This window comes from Armigeres subalbatus, chromosome 2 (assembly GCF_024139115.2).
Source record: "Armigeres subalbatus isolate Guangzhou_Male chromosome 2, GZ_Asu_2, whole genome shotgun sequence".
In the NCBI taxonomy this organism is placed as follows: domain Eukaryota; kingdom Metazoa; phylum Arthropoda; class Insecta; order Diptera; family Culicidae; genus Armigeres; species Armigeres subalbatus.
In genome coordinates, this window is record NC_085140.1 from 266,462,260 (window position 1) to 266,483,168 (window position 20,909).

Below are 20,909 nucleotides of genomic sequence, written 5' to 3' on the forward strand. Positions count from 1 at the left end.
CATTCTCTTATTTTAAAGTATTTAACGTAAGACAACTATGCGTAGAACGGCTGCACAACTGTTCTTTGTTCTTTATCTTTGGCTGGAATATAGCCGTGATTTTATTTGAGAACCTCGTTGTAGTTTATTTTCGAGCATTGTCTTATCGAGTGGATTGGGAAGTGAAGATCGCGCTTTCACCGACTGATATACACGTACAATTACCTGCCATTGGAACGGTCGAGTGCGGTTTGCAATTAAATGTAGCAACAACAAAATTTACTACTCTGCTTTCTGCTTCTAGTAGCGATTGGAGGTGAAAATTGAAATTTTCTGGATGAAATGTGGCAGCCGAGTAAATTGTTTCACACTCTCTCACTATTCGCGGTGATGATTAGCGGTGGTCATTTAGGTTGGAAATAAAACTAACATTTGTGGCGGTGTGCCTGATTTATATACAATCTATGATGGCACGTTGGAGTTAAAAAAAATTTAATGCTTTGACTAATTCAACTGTTTCCGCATGATTCTTCAACACGCAAAGGCTATTAAGATTGGCAAAATTATATTCGTTCTTATCATTTGCAAAGTGTCGAACGCTAATGGATTGATGGATTCCATCATCACATTGCCTTTCATCCAATATTTCTATATCTCGTGGATTGGGCACCGGTAGCACTTGTTTCAAACCAGCCCGAAGGGTTTGGTAGGCTCCGTACAAAAGTTGCTACCAATTGGTGATGCCGACATTTCCATCTCCTCGATGCGAGATTGCAGCTGCCAAGCATTAAGATTACAATAGGAAGAAACAAGTTGTTTTGGGCAACGGTTAGTGCTTTGGCTAGACGAAGATGGACTCGCGAAGTAGGTGACGCGCCCAGATGAGCTGGCTGACGAGCAATTATCTTGAGGTAGCATAATGGGAGCGTTTTTCGTTGGACCAAGAGCTTCAGTTATTTTATGAAATTATCGCACATTATTTCGCTGATTTCAAAATGGGGTTGTGGGAAGAAGCAGAGTAGTGTCGTTAGACAATCATCCAACCTGCTGCCGCATATTTCTGATTGTTGAATGGCGATGATGTTGACTGCTGCAGTAAGTTGACGGTTTTGTAATAGAATAATTATACACCATTTTGTGTGGCAAATTGCCGCTCGTTTACAAACGGTTGACGGCTCATTTGGAAATCAAAATTTGTGGGTTCATTACAGACTAAGACTGTAGAAGATAAATATTGTTTACAAATTGAGATTTGGATTTTGTTTTAATTGCTTTGCATTACTACGTAGTTCCGTAAAAATCCTCAAATCCTCGGAAGTATTGGACAGTTATTACTGCTTTATGTCCCTTTTCCACTATAATAAAGCACAGCGATCCCAACTTCTGAGTCAGTTAGGTCGAGTCATACGCAAATCTTTCCTGGGTAATTCATCGCCTCATTGTGCAAGACTCTGCTACCGGAATCCATTAGCATCTGCAAACGAAGCAGCCTCATCATTTTCTGTTGAGTCACCAATTGTTTGAATATTCTAATCGAAGTAACCTTACTGACAGTGCTCGAGCTAGCGTGGTTAAAGGGACAAGACAATCCCATTCACAATGTGGAATCCACATGTGCTTTTAGAAGGAATAGATAGCTTACAGTCGGCAAATAGGAACTGCTATCAAACCTATGGGCATTCACGATCATCGTTGTTATTCAAACAGCCTTTTGGAAGGCCCTGGTAGGATGTCGATATGTGTTTGATATGTATTGCACCGCCACCGTCCGTCAATGCGTCGTCGTGAACAAAACGGAGAGTCATTATCTTCAAACAACTAATCAAGCATCCGCGCGCGCGCGCACGAATAGACAAATAGCTAACACGAACTCAAATGCGGGCCACTACTCTGGCGAACGAGGAAAGAAACGACCTTGGAAAGTACCTTCGCCTGAACTGGGAGGGAAGTTGGCCATGAGATGTATCTTTCGGTAACATAATCAGATAACTGCTGCCAACATTATTGCTGAACGTGATTTCTAATAGTTTCTGTTTCAGTTTAAGCGAAGGCCGTTGTAGTGGTGAGGGGATTCTCGATACGGTTGACTAGTTGATCGCCTTATACTTATGGTCTGCTGGAATTGCGGACCGAATAAAATAATGTTTCGCAAATTCTAGGATAAGTCATAGCAATCATCTTCTGTGATGCTTCCCTATGCTTCCTTGCGATGATGGCGATTTTATTTCCTCGGTAACAGAACATAGAGGTTTATTATAGAGAATATGTTTACCAAATTTGGTTAAAATCGATCTAGTGGTTCAGAAGTAGTTAGCGAACATACATACATAAACACTAGAATGGGGCCAAATATGGTAGATTAATAATTAATAGAGTATATTTGTTGGGGCGCAATTGTATGGAAAAATGCAAACTTCATCCAATCAAGTGAGATCAAGGTTTTTCTTAATCGTTTTGGGACTCCAATCAACTGTGCAAAATATGGGCTCGATTAGTTGCGTCTTCGCTTTCCGCATCGCGTTTTAAATTTATATATATCTATCAATATCTCAGGTGTTTGCCGAAGAAGGTACGTAACAGGAAGGTCTACCAACAATTTTATTACGCTTTGAGAATTAATTGTTCAAACCATATGCAAGCCCCCCTGCGAGTTAGAGGGCCTGCCTAGAACGTGGTGGTGCTTCGCAGTTGGCTCTGTTAAACCTCTACAAAAAGCTGCATGTGTCCGCTAGCAGGCCCAATCAAAGGGCCAATGTTCGCACATCAGAGCATCAGTAAGGAACTGAAACAGAACCTTCGGATGCTCCGCCAGGCTGTTCGAGTCGCAAAACAAGAACAGGATGCGTTTATCAGGCGGGTGGTGGTAACAGAGAAGGCCGACAAAGGTGCTCAAACCGATGCGTTCTCCTTCCTTGGAGGAGCGATTGATTTCGCCCTTACGGCCAATGAACAAAAGACTGCGCCCAACCCGAAATGACTCAGGCAGCAATCCGGTGAAGGCGCTCAGAGCAAAGCCAAACGACGTGCGACCATAACGGCCAAACGTCGTCTGGACGGAGCAGATCGGGGTGCAGATGAGCCCGAAGGGCGTCGACCCAAGAAGGTGAAAGGCACCAACCAGGCGCAAATCGCCGGGCCGCAAAAAGGAAACCCTGGCAGCTGGTCAGTAGGGCAAAGCGGAAGCAAAGACCCGCAAAGAAAGCTAAGGACAGAGGCGAGGCCTTGTTGGTGAAAACTGATAAGGCAAAGTACGCTGAAGTCCTTAAATCGATGTGGGCGGCTGAAAAGCATCCGGCGCTGGGTCAGCACGTGCGAAGCATCAGACGCACCAAGGCCGGTGAAATGATCTTGGTTCTGAAACGCGGAGCGCAGGCTAGTGGGACTGACCACAGGACACAGGTCTAAGAGGTCTTCGGTGATGATGCCGAGGTGAGGTCGTTGTGGGCGGAAGTGACCATCCAGTGCAAGCAACTGGACGAGGTTACAAACGCGGAGGACGTCGTCTCTGCCGTCAGAGACGAGTGTGGTACAGAGGTCGAGAAGACCTGGTTAGTAGTGAGTAGTTAGTATGGCTGGTTAGCCCAGTGAGCAAACTTCAGCCGCCTTCCGTGGACAGGTGCTATCGGTGCTTAGAGTTGGAACACAAGTCCTACAACTGTAAGGGCCCATAACGTAGCAACCTGTGTCGTCGTTTTGGTGAGAAAGGGCACAAGGCGCAGGAATGCGATAAGGTACCAAAGCGCCTCATGTGCGTCAGCCAAAAGCAAGCCTGTAACAACGTTATGGGTGGATCTTCGTGTCCCATCGGAGAAAAAAATATGAATAAGCCGTGCAAGTAACATATCTGAATTTATACCACTGTGCAACTGCCCAGCTGCAACTGTGGCAGTCGGTCTCGGAGTCGAGAACCGATGTCGCCCTCCTGTCCGACCCGTACAATGTCCGTGTCGATAACGACAATTGTGTGGCGGACGGGTCTAGAATGGCGGTTATTTGCACGACGGGACGGTACCTGATCCAAGAGGTAGTGCAATCCCCTGCTGAGAGTGTCGCGATAGCCAAGATCAACGGTGTGTTCTATTGTAGCTGCTATGCCCCACCAAGGTGGTCATTAGAACAGTTCAACCAGATGATCGATAGTCTATCGTCTGACTTAGTGGCTCGTAAGCCGGTCGTCATAGCAGGAGTTTTTAACGCTTGGGCAGTGGAATGTTGCAGCCGCTGCAAGCGTTAGTAGAGACGCTAGCGAAGCTCGACGCAGTGCTATTCGATGATGGTTCCGCTAGCACATTCAGAAGGAACGGGATACTGCTGGAGTCTCGAAATTGCGGCCCTGATGCAACGAGCTCGCACCGAGGATGAAAGAGCGGACCGCCGTGAAGTGTTTCGAGCTGCGCAACTGGCCTTTAATAAGGGCATCAAGAGCAGTAAGAGAGCGTGTTTCGACAACCTATGCGAAGAAGCCAACCCGGATCCGTGAGGTGACGCCTACAGGATAGTGATGGCCAAGACCAAAGGGAGCTCTTCACCCCCCGAACGGTTCCGGATAGGTTGGCGAGGATTATCGAGGTACTCTTCCCGTCCCGAGCCACAAGTCCCTGGTCTCCTGCACCGCAAGGCAATATGGGTGCGGCCGAAATGGTGACTCGCGGTGGCCAAATCCCTTGTAATGAACAAAGCTCCAGGGCTTGATGGAGTTCCGAACAGCGCTCTTAAGGCAGCAATCATAGCAAACCCGCACATGTTCAGGCTAGCCATGCAGAGATGCCTAGATGAGTGTAAATTCCCCGAAAGATGGAAAAGGCAGAAATTGGTGTTGTTGCCGAAGGCCTTAAACGACTGGTATGACGGCGAATGTGAGCAGTTAGTCGAAGAGAAGAATGCAGCATGGGCGAGATTGCTGCAACACCGCACGAGGGCGAACGAGGCACGATATAAACAGGCGCGGAACAGACAAAACTCAATTTTCCGGAGGAAAAAGCGTCAGCAGCAAGATCGAGACCGTGAAGAGACGGAGCAACTGTACCGCGCTAATAACACACGAAAGTTCTATGAGAAGTTGAACCGTTCACGTAAGGGTCACGTGCCACAGCCTGATATGTGTAAGGACATAAATGGGAACCTTCTTACGAACGAACGTGAGGTGATCCAAAGGTGGCGGCAGCACTACGAAGAGCACCTGAATGACGATGTGGCAGACGAAGATGGCGGTATGGTGATGGACCTGGGGGAACGCGCGCAGGACATAATTCTACCGGCTCCGGATCTCCAGGAAATGCAAGAGGAGATTGGCCGGCTGAAGATCAACAAAGCCCCTGGGGTTGACCAACTACCAGGAGAGCTATTCAAACACGGTGGTGAGGCACTGGCTAGAGCGCAGCACTGGGTCATCACCAAGATTTGGGAGGAGGAAGTTTTGCCGCAGGAGTGGATGGAAGGTGTCGTGTGTCCCATCTACAAAAAGGGCGACAAGCTGGATTGTAGCAACTACCGCGCAATCACATTGCTGAACGCAGCCTACAAGGTACTTTCCCAAATTTTATGCCGTTGACTACCACCAATTGCAAGGGAGGTCGTGGGGCAGTACCAGGCGGGTTTTATGGGCGAACGCTCCACCACGGACCAGGTGTTCGCCATTCGCCAAGTACTGCAGAAATGCCGCGAATACAACGTGTCCACACATCATCTATTCATCGACTTCAAAGCCGCATATGATACAATCGATCGGGACCAGCTATGGCAGCTAATGCACGAACACGGATTTCCGGATAAACTGACACGGTTGATCAAAGCGACGATGGATCGGGTGATGTGCGTAGTTCGAGTTTCAGGGGCATTCTCGAGTCCCTTCAAAATCCGCAGAGGGTTATGGCAAGGTGATGGTCTTTCGTGTCTGCTATTCAACATCGCTTTGGAAGGGGTAATACGAAGAGCAGGGATTAACACGAGTGGTACAATTTTCAATAAGTCCGTCCAGCTATTTGGCTTCGCCGACGACATAGATATTATGGCACGTTACCTTAAGAAGATGGAGGAAGCCTACATCAGACTGAAAAGGAAAGCCAAGCAGATCGGACTAGTCATCAACATGTCGAAGACGAAGTACATGATAGGAAGAGGCTCAAGAGAAGACAATGTGAGCCACCCACCACGAGTTTGCATCGGTGGTGACGAAATCGAGGAGGTAGAAGAATTTGGGTACATGGGCTCACTGGTGACTGCCGAAAATGATATCAGCAGAGAAATTCGGAGACGCATAGTGGCTGGAAATCGTACATACTTTGGACTCCGCAAGACGCTCCGATCGAATAGAGTTCGCCACCGTACCAAACTGACAATCTACAAAACGCTCATTAGACCGGTAGTCCTCTACGGACACGAGACCTGGACGATGCTCGTGGAGGACCAACGCGCACTTGGAGTTTTCGAAAGGAAAGTGCTGCGTACCATCTATTGTGGGGTGCAGATGGCGGACGGTACGTGGAGGAGGCGAATGAACCACGAGTTGCATCAGCTGTTGGGAAAACCATCCATCGTTCACACCGCGAAAATCGGACGACTGCAGTGGGCCGGGCACGTAGCCAGAATGTCGGACAGTAACCCGGTGAAAATGGTTCGCGACAACGATCCGACGGGCACAAGAAGGCGAGGTGCGCAGCGGGCAAGGTGGATCGATCAGGTGGAAGATGACTTGCGGACCCTCCGTAGACTGCGTGAATGGCGACGTGTAGCCATGGACAGAGCCGAATGGAGAAGACTCTTATATACCGCACAGGCCACTTCGGCCTTAGTCTGAATAAATGAAATGAATGCCGAAGGCCGGGAAGCCGCCGGACGACCCATCTGTCTTATAGACACGACGGGCAAGATGCTAGAGAGGATCATCCTCAACAGGCTGTCCCCGTACTAAGAGGGTGCGAACGGCTTGTCAAGCAAACAGTTCGGTATTCGCAAAGGGTAAGTCCATGTGGGGCGCTATTAACTCGGTGGTCAAGATCGCTGAAATAGCGATCCAACAGAAAAGACGAGGTATTCGATGCTGTGCGTTAGTGACACTTGGTGTGTAGAACGCTTTCAACAGCGCAGACTGGAATGCCATCGCGCTCTCGTTACAACGGCTTAGCCTGCCGGTGGGACTGTACCGAATTTTGGAAAGCTACTTCCAGAACCGAGTGCTGCTATACGAGACCGATGCCGGTCAGAAAAGTGTTCCCATTACCGCAGGAGTCCCGCAAGGGTCAATCCTGGGCCCGGTACTATGGAAACTGATGTATGACGGGGTTCTGAAGGTAAAGTTCCCTCCTGGTGTTAAGGTATAGTAACGTAACTTGTAGGTCTAGGAGGGGTCAATTCCCGAGGTAGAACTGGCAGCACACGCAATCAGCATGGTGGTGGATTGGATGAGCACTACAGGCCTGCAGCTCGCTCAACATAAGACGGAGGTGGTTATCGTCAACAACCGCAAGTCGGTTCAACATGCAGTGACTCACGTGGGTGAAGCGGAGTTTGAAGCTCCTTGGAGTCGTAATGGACAACAAGCTGACCTTCGCCAGCCATGTTGGCTATGCGTGCAAGAGGGCTTCGACTGCTGTTGCGGCATTATCGAGGATGATGTCCAACAGTTCCGAGGTGTGTAACAGTAGACGTACATAGGCTACTGGCAGGCGTTCCCGTATATATTCTTAGGTACGGCGGCCCGTTCTGGGCGAGAGCTCTGGGGGTAACCAGTTACGTGCGAAAGCTGGAGAGCACGTACCGTTTAATGTGTCTCAGAGTGATATCTACCTACCGCACGATATCACACGATGCAGCCTGCGTGATTGCGAGCATGATGCCAACCGGGCTGGTCATCCGTGAAGACGAGAAGTGTTTCGAGCTACGTGGCACCCAAATATATTATATTAACAATATAGCTCACTCTCATGAAATACTGGCGACCCATGCTTTAGCGTATGTGGCGCCACCCGTGGCAGAAATGCAACTACTACACACTAAAATTTCGCGCAACGCTAATTGACGCAAGTGGTGTCAAATCTAAATAGCAAGAGTCCTTCATGAAAAGGACGCAATGGCAAAACTGTGGATTCGATACAATTTTTTACTAGCTAGTTTATCTTGTTTGAGATTTTTGGCGATCACTAGTTGACCCGGCAGACGTTGTCCTGCATAGTAGGCGAAAATGAACGTTGAGAACTGCCTATATGTGATGTTCCCATACGAATCTTTATTTCAGTATTTCATTATTTACTCAACCTTACTAATGATTTTAGACTGGGGAAATATCATATAAACCCGTCGGAAACTATAACGAATGTAACTGCTGAAGGAATGAATAAAATCCATCCAGCCATTTTCGAGTTATGCGGATACGAACACAGACCATTTCATTTTTATTATATAGATTTTTCGGCGAGTTAGCTTACCATAAACATGGCCCATCGATTTCTGGAGTTTGGACACTTCCATCCAGCAGATGGTCTTTTTTATTTCTGTTGAGGTGTACAACTGCGACCAGTTCCTCCTGGCGCGGGGTTCATTGCGAATCATAACAATACACCATGTCAAGCAATTGTATAAATTAAATTATTCTAGGAATTAGTGAGCTTGAAATTTTATTATTTTACCTGGGCTAAGTAGATTCGTGCCTATCAAAAGATACACAGTACACGCTATTCTGAGATTCCCAGTGACAGGGTAGATTTATCCCATTTCTGCGACCACTAGAGAGTTGTCGAAATCTGGGTAAACGTCAAAATGAATCCGTGCCATTTGAACCCAAATCTGGGTAAATTGAACTTCATCATGTTCGGATTTAACAACATGCTTCACGAAAGCAAAAGTAAGGTAAAAATAGTGAAATACTTCATGGAAGCCTACTGCGTTCAATGGATAAAATGCCATCAGAAAAAATGTATTTATTTTTCAATTTCTAACCATTTTACAACGCCAACAACTTTTACTATAGATAGTAGAATCTATAGATGAGCGAAAGCATGGTTGGGTTCGTTTTTTAACCGTGTACCAAACGCATATGACATCACACTGCTTTATATAATCATTGAAATCGTGACGTTATGCTAGTTTTGAAACATGGTTGACAGTTTAGAGACAGAGGATTTATCTTCGTTCATCTATTGGAAATTTTGCCCCGTATTCGACTCCCATGCAAAAAATATTGACCTACCAAAATATTCTCCCACCAGTTTCTTCATATATGGATGACGTCCCCACTACAGAAAAGAGCTTTTTGGGGTGTGAAAAAAGATGCAAGAATGATATTTTGGATTGTTTATTTATTTATTTATTCAGACTAAGGCCGAAGTGGCCTGTGCGGTATGTAAGAGTCTTCTCCATTCGGCTCGGTCCATGGCTACACGTCGCCAGCCACGCAGTCTACGGAGGGTCCGCAAGTCATCTTCCACCTGATCGATCCACCTTGCCCGCTGCGCACCTCGCCTTCTTGTGCCCGTCGGATCGTTGTCGAGAACCATTTTCACCGGGTTATTGTCCGACATTCTGGCTACGTGCCCGGCCCACCGCAGTCGTCCGATTTTCGCGGTGTGAACGATGGATGGTTCTCCCAACAGCTGATGCAACTCGTGGTTCATTCGCCTCCTCCATGTACCGTCCGCCATCTGCACCCCACCATAGATGGTACGCAGCACTTTCCTTTCGAAAACTCCGAGTGCGCGTTGGTCCTCCACGAGCATCGTCCAGGTCTCGTGTCCGTAGAGGACTACCGGTCTAATGAGCGTTTTGTAGATGGTCAGTTTGGTACGGCGGCGAACTCTATTCGATCGAAGCGTCTTGCGGAGTCCAAAGTATGCACGATTTCCAGCCACTATACGCCTCCGAATTTCTCTGCTGGTATCATTTTCGGCAGTCACCAGTGAGCCCAAGTACACAAATTCTTCTACCACCTCGATTTCATCACCACCGATGCCAACTCGCGGTGGGTGGCTCACATTGTCTTCTCTTGAACCTCTTCCTATCATGTACTTCGTCTTCGACATGTTGATGACTAGTCCAATCCGCTTGGCTTCCCTCTTCAGTCTGATGTAGGCTTCCTCCATCTTCTCAAAGTTACGTGCCATAATATCTATGTCGTCGGCGAAGCCAAATAGCTGGACGGACTTATTGAAAATTGTGCCACTCGTGTTAATCCCTGCTCTTCGTATTACCCCTTCCAAAGCGATGTTGAATAGCAGACACGAAAGACCATCACCTTGCCGTAACCCTCTGCGGGTTTTGAAGGGACTCGAGAATGCCCCTGAAACTCGAACTACGCACATCACCCGATCCATCGTCGCTTTGATCAACCGTGTCAGTTTATCCGGAAATCCGTTTTCGTGCATTAGCTGCCATAGCTGGTCCCGATCGATTGTATCATATGCGGCTTTGAAGTCGATGAATAGATGATGTGTGGGCACGTTGTATTCGCGGCATTTCTGCAGTACTTGGCGAATGGCGAACACCTGGTCCGTGGTGGAGCGTTCGCCCATAAAACCCGCCTGGTACTGCCCCACGAACTCCCTTGCAATTGGTGCTAGTCGACGGCATAAAATTTGGGAGAGTACCTTGTAGGCGGCGTTCAGCAATGTGATTGCGCGGTAGTTGCTACAATCCAGCTTATCGCCCTTTTGTAGATGGGACACACGACACCTTCCATCCACTCCTGCGGCAAAACTTCCTCCTCCCAAATCTTGGTAATGACCCAGTGCAGCGCTCTAGCCAGTGCCTCACCACCGTGTTTAAATAGCTCTCCTGGTAATTGGTCAACCCCAGGGCTTTGTTGTTCTTCAGCCGACCAATCTCCTCCTGGATTTCCTGGAGATCCGGGGCCGGTAGAATTATGTCCTGCGCGCGTTCCCCTAGGTCCATCACCATACCGCCATCTTCGTCTGCCACATCGCCATTCAGGTGCTCTTCGTAGTGCTGCTGCCACCTTTGGATCACCTCACGCTCGTTCGTAAGAAGGTTCCCGTTTATGTCCTTACACATATCGGGCTGTGGCACGTGGCCCTTACGTGAACGGTTCAACTTCTCATAGAACTTTCGTGTGTTATTAGTGCGGTACAGTTGCTCCGTCTCTTCACGGTCTCGATCTTCCTGCTGACGCTTTTTCCGCCGGAAAATCGAGTTTTGTCTGTTCCGCGCCTGTTTATATCGTGCCTCATTCGCTCTCGTGCGGTGTTGCAGCAATCTCGCCCATGCTGCATCCTTCTCTTCTACTAACTGCTCACATTCGCCGTCATACCAGTCGTTTCTCTGATCCGGGGGCACCGTGCCAAGTGCAGCGGTTGCGGTGCTACCAATGGCGGATCGAATATCTCTCCAGCCATCTTCAAGAGATGCTGCGCCTAGCTGCTCTTCCGTTGGAAGTGCCACTTCCAGCTGCTGCGCGTATTCTTGGGCTAGTCTACCGTCTTGTAGCCGCCCAATGTTAAGCCGCGGCGTCCGACTTCGACGCGTGTTGTACACCGTCGAGAGTTTTGAGCGCAGGCATACTGCAACGAGGTAGTGGTCGGATTCAATATTCGCACTGCGGTAAGTGCGGACATTCGTGATGTCGGAGAAGAATTTACCGTCGATTAGAACGTGGTCGATTTGGTTTTCCGTTTCTTGGTTAGGTGATCTCCATGTGGCCTTGTGGATATTTTTGCGGGGAAAGAAGGTGCTTCGGACTACCATTCCGCGGGAGGCTGCGAAGTTTATGCATCGTTGGTCGTTGTCATTCGATACGGTGTGCAGACTATCCGGTCCGATGACCGGTCTATACATTTCCTCCCTAATTTTGGATTGTACTTTCGCTAATTTCCATACAATTGGACGTGTGAGCATTTGTTTTGGTGTTTCGACAAATTTGCACGGTAGTCTATTATTCGGTGAGAAAAGCATTATATATAAGACTATCTATAAACTTTACCTAAGTCTGACTTAAAGACCCGTAGAAGCATGTTTACCATAAAATAGATGACTGTTTTTTTTTGGACTGGGTGACTTTTTACTCAAAAATGGATAGAATGAGAATAGCCTGTACCAGTGTCAACAAACATTTTCAGGAGAAACGTCACATCTACACGCTTAAAAGATAATGGCCAAAACAAGTTTATTGACCATTTCAGATAACAGATGGTGCTGTATTCACTAGTAAGGCTGTCTCTAATTCGATGTATGGGGAAGAGCAAAGTGACCTATATTGTTAATATAATATATTTGGTGGCACCAGTGGAGCCCGCGAACGCATCAGGGTGACTTCGGTTGCCAGATGGCAGCGCGAAGGGGATAACTCTTGGGATAACTCTTGTAAAGGTAGGTGGACCCTAGGATAGGATGTGACAAGTAGTCAGTAAAAATCATACCGATTTGCTGTCACAATCGTACCGGTTGCTGATTGGTTGAAAATGACAATCGATTACTTCGATTGGTGGCGGCGCGTTTTCCGTAGGGCAGCATGTTGTTAGTTTGGCCGTGTTGCAGGTTTTTAAAGTTGATATTAAGCAAAATACGTAAATGTTTGAGTTCCAGTTTTTTGGTAAGAAATAAATTTATATTGAACTGCAAACGCCATATAAATTATTCTCAAGGGTTGTACAGGTTTAAAACTGCTGATTTTAAGCATTATCATTCACCTTTCTGTCATTTTCGATCTCAAAGTCATTTTTTCAGTAGCGAAAACTTCTCTCTGTTAGTCTTTCACTTCTCTTACATAAATAGTGGATGGAACGGGAAGAAAAACATCAAATTTTGATACATGATATTTGGAAGATTTTGTACCAAATTACTTTGGCTGCACTGGCGACCACCTCGTCAGAGCAACCGACTAAAAAACAACAAGGCAGTCTCAATTGAGTTGTCACATCCTATCCTAGGGTGGACCCACCGGCTGATACCTAACATATCCAGCCCCCTGAAACGGCTGTCATCTGCATACAATACGATTGAAGCCGAAAACTTGGTGCTAAACTTGGTGCTAGCTGTCAAGCTGTGGCTTTAAGCACGGAACACACTGACGCATGCGACAATATCGCTCGTGGGCAGATTTAATTTGAATAAAAAAAATAAACAGTTTTATTTTTATTTTAGGATTTTGTTAAAAAAAAGCGCGCCATTTAAAATACGTTTTATTACAATTATCTTTGTAACTGATTCGTTCATTTGAAATACACATGTTTCGCTAGCGCAAAGGTTACATAGTCTTTGTCACAATACCAAATATTTGTCAAGTTTACCTGATAGCCATGTCAATATCTAAACAAAGGGCTGATGTGTTAAGATCAAACAGATGAATTGATTTCGTCAACTGAAAAGTAGGTGTGTTTAGACGCTGTCTCATATCGCATAGCGGCAGTTCAATAATTAATTATCAAAAATTCTTGCTTGCAGAGCAGGATTACATTGATAGATTCATGTTTTGATGGTTTTGCTGGATGGCACCAGCCTTTTTAAGACCCGGGAGCTGCGGACTCAATCGAATCAAATTTTCAAGATATTTTGCTTGAAACTCGCAAATATCCTCCCAGTGTTCCCTGTACACGTTACGATTTTCTCACATTGAATTATCATTATGTTGATCTTTATAAAATTAATTACAAAGATTTTGTCAATTTACCGCATCGTATATATTAACGTGTCGAATGTTAAATTAATTCATACCCTCCAGTTATGTTGAATCCGTTGATATATTTAAAATGACGCCAGTAAATTGAAATTTGTTGAAAATGAGCTATATTTAGTATGAATTGATTTATACGTGTACTCTCTCGTCTACGCTCAAAATGCACAAAACCTCTCTCGATGCGATGGATACTTTTTGACAGCTTACTTTGGAGATTCCTTGACACTCGTTTCGACTCTATCCGCAGCTCCCAGTTTAAGACCGGGTGTTTTTTAGTATGCGAACTGGCACTTTTAAGTTTAATTCGGTAAATGAGACGGCCTTAATGTGTGTTTTTATTCGGATTCTGATCAACTTATTTCTCAAAGGACCTTAGCCGACCATGTAAAAATTCAGCATTTTACGTCTGGCAATGGGAATGGCTTGCAGTGGACTTGACATTGACTTGCATTCTGACATGGCAGGCGCCAGTGTGGCCTAACAAACGAGATCACCAGTACTTGTACATTGAAGATGAGTGCTAGTCCCAAGCAAACATCTGTTCCTTAGCAACACACATGTTCCACGTAGGTTACTGCAACTCGTATGTAACCAAATTTAGTCACAATCAAGTTGCAGCAACCATTTTTGTCTGACTTGTGCTGCTCGAGTTGGTTCTCTGGGCAAGAACAGCTGATCTGGTCATAATGGAGTAGCAACTACGGGCAGTAAATCAAGCTCAAGCTCATACGATACAAGCCAAACTTCAAACTGTTTCCACTGCCAGAAACTGAGTTCAATTGTGGTGGCCATTAGCGCTCGTAAAGTGCTGGATACTGTGAAACAATATTAAATTTCCGGTTCAGGAATGCCTTAATTGTTATAATTAGATGACAATTGACAGAGCTACAATATTTTTATTATTATTTATTTTTTCTCCAAAAGTTTGCTTATTAAAGTTAATTTGGTCATGCACAGCATTTTACGAGTGTTAATAGCCGCCACAATCGAACTCAGTTTGACACAAAAACTATAAGATTCCACCATCATAATGATTAATTCATGGTGATGATGGTCGCTGCGATGTCAAACGAAACAAGCCAAACGTCAAATAGATTGCACCCTACCAGCACATGAGTTAAATTGTGGCAGCCATTACCGCACGTAAAATGCTGGATAAGAGCAAGATTATCGGGCGCGAGTATTAGTCGTTTAGCAACGTAGTGTCACAACTTGACACTTTACCGGTCGCTACTAAACGTGCTGTTAAACCAAAAGCGCAACTGACAGGTGACCAAATTTGGTAAGTGCGCTGCTATTTAATGGACTGTAAAACGTCAAACGTCACCGGTGCGGAATACAGCAACCAAATTGATAGCCGAAAACAGTGACTGGTACGAAAAAGAGTGACTAAACTAAAATAACAGCGCAGTGCGGGTGATCAAAATACTCACGCCCGGTAATGATGCTCTAAATGACGAAAGCAGAACAATATCTTCTTCTATATAATAAAAATGATTTGAGATTTCCTCCCTGACGATTTAACTCGCGAACGGGTTGGCCGATTTGCAAGATTTTTTCCCTAATCGATTCGTTTTGAGATTCGCAAGGTTTGTATATACAAAAAGTTGGTGAATTTAACGGGGAAATGTAAAAAAAAACATTAGAACACAATTTTGGGTCAGCTGTTGAGAAAAACAAAACAAAAGCAAAAAATTGATCTAGAGTGCGGTGCTGCAAATAGTTCATTATGACATTTGCAACACCCGGGCAAAGCTGTTGAATGTTTGTTTGTTAGTGACGTTATTGGACGGGGCGAAGTCCGTCGGGTCAGCTAGTAACTTTATGAAAATTTAAATTTTCACGATCGAAAATCATCGAATTTTGCGATAATCGAATATCCGCGCGAAATGTAATCGGTGCAATATGAACGGAGCTTTAAACTTCATGAACAGCACTAGCGCCACACCAACAAACGGTGGCTTCAAGAACTAGTGCTTGTTTCACGGGGTTGAACATATCGAGCTGGGTGGGGAGACCACATGGGGAAGTTCACTTCCATCTGACACAATTCCTGTCAGGCCATGGCTGCCACTTGTTGCTATTAGAAACTGGGGAGGCGAATACCGAAGATAAACCGGTTCTTTTCAGGACTACATTTTGATAAAAGAGAAGGTTGAGCCAAGGCAATTCTGATTGCTTATCAACACATGTTTTCGAATAAATTGCTTACTATATAATCTTTTGTAGGACATTTATGAACGAATATTACAAAAACAATTTTATATTAGTTATTCATTTTTGAGCTGAATTGGAAGAAATGAAGGCATTTTCTCTTAAATTTAACGATTTGTGATTCTTTCACCTTACCCATAAGATTCATTATTCAATCCATTAAGACAAAACAAACAAACATTTTACACCATTATTCGGGAATTTAGTATTTTATAGTGGTGAAAACATCGAAAAAATTAAGGGGTGTATTATAGATTGTTCTCCTCTAAGTATGTGACGGGGTAATCGTATTCAGAAGCCCTTCTTGAAGCACCCCCAGCTTGCTAGATTTTTAAATCGATATCATCTTAAACCTAAGTTTTGTCTTGCTAGAAGATGTCACTGAGGTTCAATTTCTAACGCCGCTTAAAACTCCAAAACTTTTGCTATCGAAAACTCTTAATTGGAATTTGGATTGGAATTGGAAGGGAACCCTGAGTTGAGCTTGAAAACCAGATCTAGGGTAGTTGCGATAAGATAGGAAAAGGATATTTAAAAAAAAAAACAAAAAAAATTGTTACTATGGGTTGATTGTTCAAGTTATATTGATGAAAAAAAATGCCAGCACTGCCAGGCGAAATGGATAACCATCAAATGAATCAAATAGTACATAAAATTTGATTTGTAGTAGCGGAAATAACGGCTTGGACCGGTTTTGCTGTTCCAGGTGTTGCTTTATTATCGGCAGGAGCTTTATGACTTAATGCGCTAAAATTAGGTCTGAAAATCTTTGTATATCAAAGCATCTGGTGACAGAATTTCGGAAAGTTCAAGCAACAAAAACCTACATGGCAATAATCGAGCAAGGCCGTCTTTAACTCTGTTTTAACTTTTCTTTGTTGTACAAAAAAGGCAGAAACATAGAATCGATTTTAGGGCAGGCTTCAGTTTTTTTTTTTAATTTTCTTTCTCAACGCCAACAGTTTATTTGATTTGGCTTTCTGTGGAATGTTCAAAATTAAAAAATCAGTATAAAAGAATTACAGGAACCACGAATCTATACTCCATTGCACAGTGACGTCACACACGACTTTTGACAGGTACTGGTCCTGTTGTTTACAGACGACTTCATTTTAATTTTGAGATACTTCTATCATTCTTTGGATTTTCGAATCGTTAATTACCTAAACTTATCGATAATTACCAATATTCGAATGCGGAATGTACGGAATGTCTTCAACATCGTGAAATATGCAGATTTAATTTGGATCAAAAAAATTCTAAGTCCGAGACGTAAACAACAGGACCAGTACCTGTCAAAATATTGAGGTTAGGTTTGCCGCGCGCAATGACCTATAGCAGTTTTTTTTAAATAAATGTTGGGCCAATTGAAATCCGGAATTGTTTTGCACAAACAAATTTCTCAGGAGTGCAGTTTTCCACAAGTCTTCCGAACATACGACTCGCTGTTCAACCACATGCAAAATGCGGTGCAACAATATTATTCTCAATCAGCTGCAGCAGATCGAGCTGAAAATCAACTATAATAAAGCATTTAAAACGTCCAATAGCCAATTTCAATAGCGTGAACATCGAGCCGTGCAATTTCATACCATAAACTCCATAATTGAAATTGAATCTTACCTCTTTGCGCTGGTGCGGCTGCTACTTGGTATAGTATTCGGAGTCCGCGTCGAATTGATAGTTGACAAGCACCTGAGCAGCTACGCTGAATGGGTCTGCGTTATCCAACACACCCCCTGGTATGGTGCAGTTGAGTGTGATAGTCCAAAATAAGCCTAGATGTGGTTTAATAAATTGGGCACAAACAACACACAGTCGATTTTGGCTTTTCCTCCACTTTTATTTTCGCGCGCGGCTGACGTTGGTGGCGAAACTGACCACACGGTTCGGGGTGGAAAATGTTTAATTCAATAAATTCAAAACATAATCAAAGTGAAACTCCTTTTTTCACTTGCTCAGTCAGCAGATCAACACTAAGCGCTAAGCACTTATACCGGAATTTAAACAGCACTTTTCTTCCTTTCAATTGCTTCTCGATGTCCAACTCTACACGAACGGGTTCAGTCGAATGTGACCAGAAATAAAAACGTTAAGTTGGTGTTTGGATGTGGTTTTATTGAATAATTACAAGCGCTCGTAATAATGCTTCACAAGAGCAGTCGAAGGATTAGATAACTTCTGATTGAGTTTACTTTTTAATGTCAACTTGGTTAGCAGAATTTGCACACATGCACTTTAGAGTGTTGGCTTTTGCAACTAAAGATGACCTTTTCACCAAAAGCGACACGAATCATGCAATTGAATACAATCCTCAAATCTGGCCTTTTCTGCCGTTGCTATCACGCCAACGCTTCTGCAGGCAGGGCAACCCAAGGAATTGCTTGGGTCATACGATTGGTAACGGTGTCTTTCTCTTCAGCACAACCCGCCGCAGCAACCACACCACATTCGATCCACCAGAAACACACATACAGCCCGTTTGGCCAAGTACAAATTCCGTATATCTATATTCGCCTTTGCACCTTCTTCCTGCTTCTTTTGCACAAGAAGTTCAAAGCTTCGACCAAATCTCTTCGTTCTCGTTTGCCTCCGGCTGAACTCGGAACCACTAAAAGTACCACCTTTTCATCACACTGCTGCAGAACGGACGACTTTTATTCTTCTTGAAAGTTTCTTACTTCCTGGCCAACCGAACCAGGATTAACATGTATCACTCAACACCCTATCGTTTTGGCTTGTATTCCTGAATTCGTACCTTGCTCTTCTGCGAAAAGCCATCAAATTTTCGGATTACCCGTAAACTTGCAATTCCTAACGATTTCTTCCTTCTTCGGAGCGGTTCGACCGACCATTAAAATTCATTAGCCACCAAGATCTTCCAATTTCCCGAGTGAAACGTAACAACGTACGAGTAACCGTGCCTCTGAATCTGCCGAAAATCACGTTCAACAACAGTATCCATCTGATTGCACGATAACAAGTTCACCAACAACACCACTTCCACCACCAGCACCACTCAGGCTGATTCCGTAGAACTACGGGCCCAACGAAATACACGCGATTCAGCGCGACGACCACGGTATGGAATATGCACGTCCAACTGCGAGAGCGTCTCGATGCGAAATAAACGGAACGAAAACTGATGGTGAGGTTGAGCTGAGTGCCACTGACTTGCCGGACCAGCCACACCACACCGGTTGCGTTTGCGAGTGAGTGGCTTCCCATTACTCATTGGCAAAGCTTGCAGAGTGGAGCAGCCCCAGTTCACACAACACAGACGCTGTGCTTTGCTGATCGCGCGTACTGCTATGTTAATACCTACCTACTTAAGCTTATTGCAAAAGCTTAACTCACGATTAGCACTGCGCTGAAGAGACGATCAAGATACCTTCTAGTACTGAGAGATGCTGCGAAGGTGAGATTTTACTGAGTGAACTTAGGATCGGAGTTTTGACTGCAATTTGACTTTGATGTTTGATGACTGAGAAATTTCGCGATTGTGCATTTGGATACTGAAAAATGTCAATCTTTGGCTCATATTTAGCATTTAAGAATGCTGATAGAATAATTTTGTCTGAACCATGTGGTCACATTGGAAACGAAGCATGAAACCAACCGGAAAACTAGTTAAAGTTTATCTTTCAAATATATATTTATACGACAAAGATTAGAAAGGATATTTAATTTTTTGCGTAAAACACTCTAACTTCAACATAATGCAGATTGATAGTATAAGAAGTATAATGAAATTGAGAAAAATTATTATTTATCGACTGTTGCTTCTACAGACAAGACCGATTTTGCTCAAAATATGTATGAATGATCTCTACCGAAAAGTATTAGACCCGTATTTTTTGTCTCGGTCTTTGGGTGGACATTTTCAGAATAAAGCGGTCCAAAAAAAGTTTTAAAAAAATCAAACCTTTAAAACTTTTTAACTGATTAATTAACCGTTTTGCAACCTTTAGATTATCAGTTATAGATTTTAGCCCTTTCAGGACTACTTTTTTTACCCAAATTTTATGTTTAAATCTGGGGTTTTCCCCTGGATCCTACCAAAACTAGAATATAAACAACTGAAATGGTATTGAAATATGTTTGTTCCGAATGTCCTAGGCCGTCCCAACTGTTTTGGAGTACATATCCTCGAGTGCATCAGAAAAATTGTCTAGAAACAAAATGTCCTAAACCGAGATGTATGTCCAAAAATATCCATGTGATCATAATAAATAAATTAATTGAGTTTTGAATAAACGTAAACTATTTCAGGTTCTCCGAAACGTCCTGGAGTTCAGAACATGTAATCTACCCGATCAACCTAGTCATGATCGCTGTATCCGTGCATCGTTGAACACCACAGCAGGTCCATTGAGCCAATAGGATGTCACAAATTACTTTTACCAAGTACTACAGGACTTTTTGGTTCTCCGAAACGTCATGGAGCTTAGAACATGTGATCTATCCAATCAATCATGTCCTGAACAATGTATCGGTGCATCGCTGAACATCCCAGCTTGTTGATTGTGCCGGAAGGATTGCACTCGTTACTTTTACAAGCAACTACAGGCCCTTTATGGTTCTCCAATAGTCCTGGAAATCATAACATGTGATCTACCCGAACAACCAAGTAGTGAAAGTTTCATCCGTTCAGAGCTAAACATCCCAGTAGGTCCATTTAGCTGATAGGATATCAGTAATTACTTCCTTTCGTAATTAATCCTTTCGATAATTTCTAAGGAACTTCTGTTCACACTTCTGAACTTCTAAACGAAGTGGTTCTACGCCCCAACAAAACAAGTCCATGTCTGCATTCTAATGGACATTGCTCGAAACAAACACTTCCTTAGTCATTGTGGATCTGATAGATAGCTTGATCTTAACCTAAGGGGCAAGCCAAAGTAAACGCGACGTGTGATGCGACGCGACAGTGCGATTTGACAGCCTGTTGATAATGATTGTTATTCTTTTACGTGAGTCGCATCGCTCGTCACGTTTACTCTAACTTGCCCCAAAGGTCATTTTGGAAGACCTTAAACATCCCATGTTCAAAGAAACTTGAACCATATGCTTATTGATTCGGATTAGGTGTATACTT

General features: G+C 44.2%; 1 protein-coding gene across 7 annotated transcripts in view; it reads right to left on the reverse strand.

Moving 5' to 3' along the window:
* The window catches only part of LOC134212185 (uncharacterized), a 359,239-nt gene extending 340,292 nt beyond the window's left edge, over window positions 1–18,947 (reverse strand). For 3 of the 7 annotated variants that reach the window (XM_062689820.1, XM_062689818.1, XM_062689816.1), the window contains exon 1: window positions 17,435–18,947. The gene's annotated coding sequence lies outside the window, so the exon portion shown is untranslated. The remainder of the gene's footprint in view (window positions 1–17,434) is intronic. The other 4 variants (XM_062689819.1, XM_062689817.1, XM_062689815.1 and 1 more) reach the window with 4 other exon arrangements.
* Window positions 18,948–20,909: the final 1,962 nt, after the last annotated feature.